Here is a 12,040-nt window from a genome sequence, read left to right on the forward strand (position 1 = left end):
AGGATCAATCTCAACACACACACATATACAGTGCATTCGAAAAGTAATCAGACCCCTTGACTTTTTCTTAATTGTGTTCCGTTACGTTTCGTAATGTCTATGTCTATGTTTTATATTTACGTCTTGGTTGGGTCAATTGCATTTAGATTCAGATAATCCAGTAGGAGGTTCATAAACATTTCTATTCAAGAACTGGAATGTGCAATTAGGGTGTTTTTCAGCTCTTGAATTCCAATTCACTACCTAAATGGACATGGGATTGACCCCAAACCTGAAATACCTAGACACACATGTAGGCCTACATATTTTCTCACACCCACGCATTCAATATTGGACTGGTTGAGTGTAAGGGTGTGTGTCAGCGTGACTGGGCGCAGCAGGAAGCACAGAGAAGTGAAACCTGAGTGGAGGGGCTCTCTGATACAGGGGCTGCTATGGCGGGCGGTGATGGGGGCACTCAGGGAGCGAGTCAGTCTATGTTTATTTGTCTTTCTGCACGGTGGACAGAGGAGAACGGGTTCAGAGGAGGCTTTACAGAGGAGAACGGGTTCAGAGGAGGGTGGACAGAGGAGAATAGGTTCAGAGGAGGCTGGACAGAGGAGAACGGGTTCAGAGGAGGCTTTACAGAGGAGAACGGGTTCAGAGGAGGCTAGACAGAGGAGAATAGGTTCAGAGGAGGCTGGACAGAGGAGAACGGGTTCAGAGGAGGGTGGACAGAGGAGAACGGATTCAGAGGAGGGTGGACAGAGAAGAATAGGTTCAGAGGAGGGTGGACAGAGGAGAACGGATTCAGAGGAGAACGGGTTCAGAGGAGGCTGGACAGAGGAGAACGGGTTCAGAGGAGGCTGGACAGAGGAGAACGGGTTCAGAGGAGGGTGGACAGAGGAGAACGGATTCAGAGGAGGGTGGACAGAGAAGAATAGGTTCAGAGGAGGGTGGACAGAGGAGAACGGATTCAGAGGAGAACGGGTTCAGAGGAGGCTGGACAGAGGAGAACGGGTTCAGAGGAGGGTGGACAGAGGAGAACAGGTTCAGAGGAGGGTGGACAGAGGAGAACAGGTTCAGAGGAGCCTGGACAGAGGAGAACGGGTTCAGAGGAGGGTGGACAGAGGAGAACGGGTTCAGAGGAGGCTGGACAGAGGAGAACGGATTCAGAGGAGGGTGGACAGAGGGGAACGGATTCAGAGGAGGCTTTACAGAGGAGAACGGATTCAGAGGAGGCTGGACAGAGGAGAACGGATTCAGAGGAGGCATTACAGAGGAGAACGGATTCAGAGGAGGCTTTACAGAGGAGAACGGATTCAGAGGAGGCTTTACAGAGGAGAACGGATTCAGAGGAGGCTTTACAGAGGAGAATGGATTCAGAGGAGGCTTTACAGACGAGAACAGATTCAGAGGAGGCTTTACAGAGGAGAATGGATTCAGAGGAGGCTTTACAGAGGAGAACAGATTCAGAGGAGGCTTTACAGAGGAGAACGGATTCAGAGGAGGCTTTACAGAGGAGAATGGATTCAGAGGAGGCTTTACAGAGGAGAATGGATTCAGAGGAGGCTTTACAGAGGAGAATGGATTCAGAGGAGGCTTTACAGAGGAGAATGGATTCAGAGGTGAAACCGAAAGGTTTGTGACTATGAAGGAGGACGGCCCTTTTTGAAAAACTATATGACCAAAATGTGAGAAAATAAATACTACCAATGCTGTATAGTTAAAATAATGTTTAATTCAAAGGGAATTGTAAGGTCAATGACTTTTAGTAGAAAAGCATTTATTGACCCTGACATAGAAAGAAGAAAACTCTGAAAGGATACATTTTCCCAAATTCCACCAGTTACATTTTTTCTCAAATGCTTCGTAAATAAGTGTTATAAACCCCCTAAGGTCCATGTCCGTGCCCCTATGTCGCACTTCTGCATCTGCGGTAAATGGTCTTCTCACAAAATAGTCTGTAGTGTGCAATTGGCTTAGCCGACAAAACCTATGAAAGATGAGACTCTCACGAACACTACAGTGTTTTTCATTTGCTCTCCAACCCCAACAATGTGTCTTGTGACTCGTCTGAAGTCGGTACAGCCAATCTGTCAACTTCTATCTGTAGTGTCTGAACCGTTTGGGCTACACACCTCTGTGGAAGGGTGAAACTCTAACGAACACATACTGTACATGTCAGTTGATTTGCTCTAGGATGCCTACAGGCCTCAAAAGACACGTCTGAAGGTCCCCGGTACCAGTTTAAATCTATGGAAGTATATATGGAGACTGTTTAGTGCCAAAAATGAAGGGTTAGATACATGTCAAATGTTTGTGTGTGTGTGTATGTGTCAGCTGAGAAACAGGGGCATCTCTGTGGCTTCAGTCTCAAGGACAGCAGCTCCTCCTCTCCTCCTCGTCTTTGAACGAAGAGGAGTGAGAATGGGAGAGAAGGAGATAGGAGGACAGAGAAGACAGATAGGAGTGAGGGAGAGATTGAGGAGAGGGAGGAAGAGAGAAGGGCACAGTGACATAGGGATGGGTTGCTCCACAACTACAACCTGCATATTTTTATGATTATTACTGAATGAAGCTAGTGGCTCCCACCATCATGGAATCAGAGAGAGAGAGAGAGAGAGAGAGAGAGAATTCCTAGAGGGAGAGTTCACCTGCACCCTCTGACCTCCCTTGACCTGCCTACATCTGTTCATGCTCACTGGTTTCTAGTCAAGCCCAGACTAGCCCCATGCCATGCACTAAGCTATATGCCTCCCAACTTTTCTTATGGTTTTCACCCCAACTTCACCCCTTACTGTCTCCCTTCTCTCTCTCTCTCTCACACACACACACACACACACACACACACACACACACACACACACACACACACACACACACACACACACACACACACACACACACACACACACACACACACACACACACACACTCATGTACACACTCATCATCACACCAATCACACAGACTACCCCCAACCTCCCCTCCAAATGAAACTGGAACCAACTAGCCACCACACCCTGCTGCACCTCCAACGTTCGAAAGACCTTTAGACTGCATTTGTTTCCAACTAAAGCCTGTCTTGGTTTACATGCAATGCGAGAAGGCCTGCGAGAAGGGGGGGGGGGGGGGGGGGAGCGTGGCACTGATAAAGAAGCTAATAACCAGACTCTGAGGAGGTCAGAGGTCAAGCTGGGAAAACTGGGTGGTGGTGGTGGGTGGGGGGTGCTTCTCAGTAGGGATTGAGTAAAAATAGGTATGAAAGGTGCTTCTGAGTAGGGGGCTAGACTGGGCCGGGGCCTCATTGCGTTCCACATCAACCTCGACTTTTGAGGGACTGGAAGAAAGCGAACAAAAGATGGGAGGGAACACACTCTCTGGTCAGTGACAGTAATCAGAGCCAGTGTCCCACAGGAACAGGAAGTCCCACGGGATTCAGCTACTGATCTGCCCCAGCACTCAGAAGCCTCCACTACACCCTGTCCCCCACACACACACAACCTGTTCACCTACTTCACCACACACACAACCTGTTCCCCTACTCCCCTATTCCCCCCACACATAACCTGTTCCCCTACTCCCCTATTCCCCCAAACACACAACCTGTTCCCCTACTCCCCTATTCCCCCACACACACAACCTGTTCCCATACTTCCCTATTCCTCCCCCCACCACACACACAACCTGTTCACCTACTCCCCTATTCCTCCCCTCATCACACACACACAACCTGTTCCCCTACTCCCCTATTCCTCCCCTCACCACACATACTCCAGCTCCAAATTAGACTGTTGATTGAGCCAACCACTAATTTTAGCCAGAGACGCCCCCAGCTCCGAATCAGAATTGTCGGAAGAAGAGGTAATCAATCGCTGTCAGCCCTGTCACGACAGAAAAAGGAGCAATGCGGAGCGGAACGCTGGGGAATGTTATGGAAGTGGGGGTAACAAGCAAAATCCTGACATCTGTTGTTGTTGTAATTATTGTCGGTTGGAGAGATTTAAGATTTGTGTGCGAGCGTGTACGTAAGAAACAGAGAAAGAGAGATGTACTGTGTATTCCCCAGTCTGATGACTCTCTGATGATGAAGAGCAGAGGAGAGTTACACACAGTCTACTGACACACATATATCACTATACAAACACTGTCTACTGACAACACACTGATAACACCACACAAACACTGTGTACTAACACACTGATAACACCACACAAACACTGTGTACTAACAACACACTGATAACACCACACAAACACTGTGTACTAACACACTGATAACACCATACAAACACTGTCTACTAACACACTGATAACACCATACAAACACTATGTACTAACACACTGATAACACCACACAAACACTGTGTACTAACAACACACTGATAACACTATACAAACACTGTGTACTAACACACTGATAACACCATACAAACACTGTCTACTAACACACTGATAACAACATACAAACACTGTCTACTAACACACTGATAACACCACACAAACACTGTGTACTAACACACTGATAACACCATACAAACACTGTCTACTAACACACTGATAACACCACACAAACACTGTGTACTAACAACACACTGATAACACTATACAAACACTGTGTACTAACACACTGATAACACCATACAAACACTATGTACTAACACACTGATAACACCACACAAACACTGTGTACTAACAACACACTGATAACACTATACAAACACTGTGTACTAACACACTGATAACACCATACAAACACTATGTACTAACACACTGATAACACCACACAAACACTGTGTACTAACAACACACTGATAACACTATACAAACACTGTGTACTAACACACTGATAACACCATACAAACACTGTCTACTAACACACTGATAACAACATACAAACACTATGTACTAACACACTGATAACACCGTACAAACACTGTGTACTAACAACACACTGATAACACTATACAAACACGATGTACTAACACTGATAACACCATACAAACACTGTCTACTGACAACACACTGATAACACCATACAAACACTGTCTACTGACAACACACTGATAACACCATACAAACACTGTGTACTAACAACACACTGATAACACCATACAAACACTGTGTACTAACGACACACTGATAACACCATACAAACACTATGTACTAACACACTGATAACACCATACAAACACTGTGTACTAACAACACACTGATAACACCATACAAACACTATGTACTAACAACACACTGATAACACTATACAAACACGATGTACTAACACTGATAACACCATACAAACACTGTGTACTAACAACACACTGATAACACCATACAAACACTGTGTACTAACAACACACTGATAACACCATACAAACACTGTGTACTAACAACACACTGACAACACCATACAAACACTGTCTACTGACAACACACTGATAACACTATACAAACACCGTGTACGTGTACTAACACACTGATAACACCATACAAACACTATGTACTAACACACTGATAACACCATACAAACACTATGTACTAACACACTGATAACACCATACAAACACTATGTACTAACACACTGGTAACACCATACAAGCACTGTGTACAAACAACACACTGATAACACCATACAAACACTGTGTACTAACACACTGATAACACCATACAAATACTGTGTACTGACAACACAATGATAACACCATACAAACAATGTGCAGTGACACATTGACAACACCTAATAACACCACACAAACACTGTCTGCTGACAACACACTGATTACACCATACAAAAACGGTATACTGACACACTGAAAACACCATACAAACACGTTGTACTAGCAACACACTGATAACACCATACAAACACTGTCTACTGACAACACACTGATAACACCATACAAATACTGTCTACTGACAACACACTGATAACACCATACAAACACTGTCTACTGACAACACACTGATAACACCATACAAATGCTCTCTACTGACAACACACTGATAACACCATACAAACACTGTCACACTAATAACACCACACAAACACTGTCTGCTGACAACACACTGATTACACCATACAAAAACGGTATACTGACACACTGAAAACACCATACAAACACGTTGTACTAGCAACACACTGATAACACCATACAAACACTGTCTACTGACAACACACTGATAACACCATACAAATACTGTCTACTGACAACACACTGATAACACCATACAAACACTGTCTACTGACAACACACTGATAACACCATACAAATGCTGTCTACTGACAACACACTGATAACACCATACAAACACTGTCTACTGACAACACACTGATAACAACATACAAACACTATGTACTAACACACTGATAACACCATACAAACACTATGTACTAACACTGATAACACTATACAAACACTGTGTACTAACAACACACTGATAACACTATACAAACACGATGTACTAACACTGATAACACCATACAAACACTGTGTACTAACAACACACTGATAACACCATACAAACACTGTCTACTGACAACACACTGATAACACCATACAAACACTGTGTACTAACAACACACTGATAACACCATACAAACACTGTGTACTAACGACACACTGATAACGCCATACAAACACTGTGTACTAACAACACACTGACAACACCATACAAACACTGTCTACTGACAACACACTGATAACACTATACAAACACCGTGTACTAACACACTGACAACACCATACAAACAATGTGTACTAACAACACACTGATAACACCATACAAACACTATGTACTAACACACTGACAACACCATACAAACAATGTGTACTAACAACACACTGATAACACCATACAAATACTGTGTACTAACAACACACTGATAACACCATACAAACACTAGGTACTAACACACTGATAACACCATACAAACAATGTGTACTAACAACACACTGATAACACTATACAAACACGATGTACTAACACTGATAACACCATACAAACACTGTGTACTAACAACACACTGATAACACCATACAAACACTGTCTACTGACAACACACTGATAACACCATACAAACACTGTGTACTAACAACACACTGATAACACCATACAAACACTGTGTACTAACGACACACTGATAACGCCATACAAACACTGTGTACTAACAACACACTGACAACACCATACAAACACTGTCTACTGACAACACACTGATAACACTATACAAACACCGTGTACTAACACACTGACAACACCATACAAACAATGTGTACTAACAACACACTGATAACACCATACAAACACTATGTACTAACACACTGACAACACCATACAAACAATGTGTACTAACAACACACTGATAACACCATACAAATACTGTGTACTAACAACACACTGATAACACCATACAAACACTAGGTACTAACACACTGATAACACCATACAAACAATGTGTACTAACAACACACTGATAACACCATACAAACACTATGTACTAACACACTGACAACACCATACAAACAATGTGTACTAACAACACACTGATAACACCATACAAATACTGTGTACTAACAACACACTGATAACACCATACAAACACTGTGTACTAACAACACACTGATAACACCATACAAATACTGTGTACTGACAACACAATGATAACACCATACAAACAATGTGCAGTGACACATTGACAACACCTAATAACACCACACAAACACTGTCTGCTGACAACACACTGATTACACCATACAAAAACGGCATACTGACACACTGAAAACACCATACAAACACTGTGCAGTGACACATTGACAACACCTAATAACACTTTGTACTAGCAACACACTGATAACACCATACAAACACTGTGTACTGACAACACACTGATAACACCATACAAACACTGTGTACTGAAAACACAATGATAACACCATACAAACAATGTGCAGTGACACATTGACAACACCTAATAACACCACACAAACACTGTCTGCTGACAACACACTGATTACACCATACAAAAACGGTATACTGACACACTGAAAACACCATACAAACACGTTGTACTAGCAACACACTGATAACACCATACAAACACTGTCTACTGACAACACACTGATAACACCATACAAATACTGTCTACTGACAACACACTGATAACACCATACAAACACTGTCTACTGACAACACACTGATAACACCATACAAATGCTGTCTACTGACAACACACTGATAACACCATACAAACACTGTCTACTGACAACACACTGATAACAACATACAAACACTATGTACTAACACACTGATAACACCATACAAACACTATGTACTAACACTGATAACACTATACAAACACTGTGTACTAACAACACACTGATAACACTATACAAACACGATGTACTAACACTGATAACACCATACAAACACTGTGTACTAACAACACACTGATAACACTATACAAACACGATGTACTAACACTGATAACACCATACAAACACTGTGTACTAACAACACACTGATAACACCATACAAACACTGTGTACTAACGACACACTGATAACGCCATACAAACACTGTGTACTAACAACACACTGACAACACCATACAAACACTGTCTACTGACAACACACTGATAACACTATACAAACACCGTGTACTAACACACTGACAACACCATACAAACAATGTGTACTAACAACACACTGATAACACCATACAAACACTATGTACTAACACACTGACAACACCATACAAACAATGTGTACTAACAACACACTGATAACACCATACAAATACTGTGTACTAACAACACACTGATAACACCATACAAACACTAGGTACTAACACACTGATAACACCATACAAACAATGTGTACTAACAACACACTGATAACACCATACAAACACTATGTACTAACACACTGACAACACCATACAAACAATGTGTACTAACAACACACTGATAACACCATACAAATACTGTGTACTAACAACACACTGATAACACCATACAAACACTGTGTACTAACAACACACTGATAACACCATACAAATACTGTGTACTGACAACACAATGATAACACCATACAAACAATGTGCAGTGACACATTGACAACACCTAATAACACCACACAAACACTGTCTGCTGACAACACACTGATTACACCATACAAAAACGGCATACTGACACACTGAAAACACCATACAAACACTGTGCAGTGACACATTGACAACACCTAATAACACTTTGTACTAACAAACACACTGATAACACCATACAAACACGTTGTACTAGCAACACACTGATAACACCATACAAACACTGTGTACTGACAACACACTGATAACACCATACAAACACTGTGTACTGAAAACACAATGATAACACCATACAAACAATGTGCAGTGACACATTGACAACACCTAATAACACCACACAAACACTGTCTGCTGACAACACACTGATTACACCATACAAAAACGGTATACTGACACACTGAAAACACCATACAAACACGTTGTACTAGCAACACACTGATAACACCATACAAACACTGTCTACTGACAACACACTGATAACACCATACAAATACTGTCTACTGACAACACACTGATAACACCATACAAACACTGTCTACTGACAACACACTGATAACACCATACAAATGCTGTCTACTGACAACACACTGATAACACCATACAAACACTGTCTACTGACAACACACTGATAACAACATACAAACACTATGTACTAACACACTGATAACACCATACAAACACTATGTACTAACACTGATAACACTATACAAACACTGTGTACTAACAACACACTGATAACACTATACAAACACGATGTACTAACACTGATAACACCATACAAACACTGTGTACTAACAACACACTGATAACACCATACAAACACTGTCTACTGACAACACACTGATAACACCATACAAACACTGTGTACTAACAACACACTGATAACACCATACAAACACTGTGTACTAACGACACACTGATAACGCCATACAAACACTGTGTACTAACAACACACTGACAACACCATACAAACACTGTCTACTGACAACACACTGATAACACTATACAAACACCGTGTACTAACACACTGACAACACCATACAAACAATGTGTACTAACAACACACTGATAACACCATACAAACACTATGTACTAACACACTGACAACACCATACAAACAATGTGTACTAACAACACACTGATAACACCATACAAATACTGTGTACTAACAACACACTGATAACACCATACAAACACTAGGTACTAACACACTGATAACACCATACAAACAATGTGTACTAACAACACACTGATAACACCATACAAACACTATGTACTAACACACTGACAACACCATACAAACAATGTGTACTAACAACACACTGATAACACCATACAAATACTGTGTACTAACAACACACTGATAACACCATACAAACACTGTGTACTAACAACACACTGATAACACCATACAAATACTGTGTACTGACAACACAATGATAACACCATACAAACAATGTGCAGTGACACATTGACAACACCTAATAACACCACACAAACACTGTCTGCTGACAACACACTGATTACACCATACAAAAACGGCATACTGACACACTGAAAACACCATACAAACACTGTGCAGTGACACATTGACAACACCTAATAACACTTTGTACTAACAAACACACTGATAACACCATACAAACACGTTGTACTAGCAACACACTGATAACACCATACAAACACTGTCTACTGACAACACAATGATAACACCATACAAATACTGTCTTCTGACAACACAATGATAACACCATACAAATACTGTCTACTAACACACTCATAACACCATACAAACACGTTGTACTAACAACACACTGATAACACCATACAAACACTGTCTACTGACAACACACTGATAACACCATACGAACACTATGTACTAACAACACACTGATAACACCATACGAACACTGTCTATTGACACAATGATAACACCATACAAACACTATGTACTAACAACACACTGATAACACCATACAAACACGTTGTACTAGCAACACACTGATAACACCATACAAACACTGTCTACTAACAACACACTGATAACACCATACAAACACTGTCTACTAACAACACACTGATAACACCATACGAACACTGTCTACTGACAACACACTGATAACACCATACGAACACTATGTACTAACAACACACTGATAACACTATACAAACACTATGTACTAACACACTGATAACACCATACAAACACTATGTACTAACAACACACTGATAACACCATACAAACACTATGTACTAACAACACACTGATAACACCATACAAACACTATGTACTAACAACACACTGATAACACCATACAAACACTATGTACTAACAACACACTGATAACACCATACAAACACTATGTACTAACACACTGATAACACCATACAAACAATGTGTACTAACAACACACTGATAACACCATACAAATACTGTCTAGTAACAACACACTGATAACACCTAATAACACCATACAAACACTGTCTAGTAACAACACACTGATAACACCTAATAACACCATACAAACACTGTCTAGTAACACACTGATAACACCATACAAACACTGTCTAGTAACACACTGATAACACCTAATAACACCATACAAACACTGTCTACTGACACACTGATAACACCATACAAAACACTGTCTAGTAACACACTGATAACACCTAATAACACCATACAAACACTGTCTAGTAACACACTGATAACACCTAATAACACCATACAAACACTGTCTAGTAACACACTGACAACACACTCATAACACCATACAAACACTGTCTAGTAACACACTGATAACACCTAATAACACCATACTAACACTGTGTAGTAACAACACACTAATAAAACCACACAAACACTGTCTAGTAACACACTGAAAACACCATACAAACACTGTCTAGTAACACACTGAAAACACCATACAAACACTGTCTAGTAACACACTGAAAAC

The sequence above is a fragment of the Oncorhynchus kisutch genome, linkage group LG15 (assembly GCF_002021735.2).
Source record: "Oncorhynchus kisutch isolate 150728-3 linkage group LG15, Okis_V2, whole genome shotgun sequence".
In the NCBI taxonomy this organism is placed as follows: domain Eukaryota; kingdom Metazoa; phylum Chordata; class Actinopteri; order Salmoniformes; family Salmonidae; genus Oncorhynchus; species Oncorhynchus kisutch.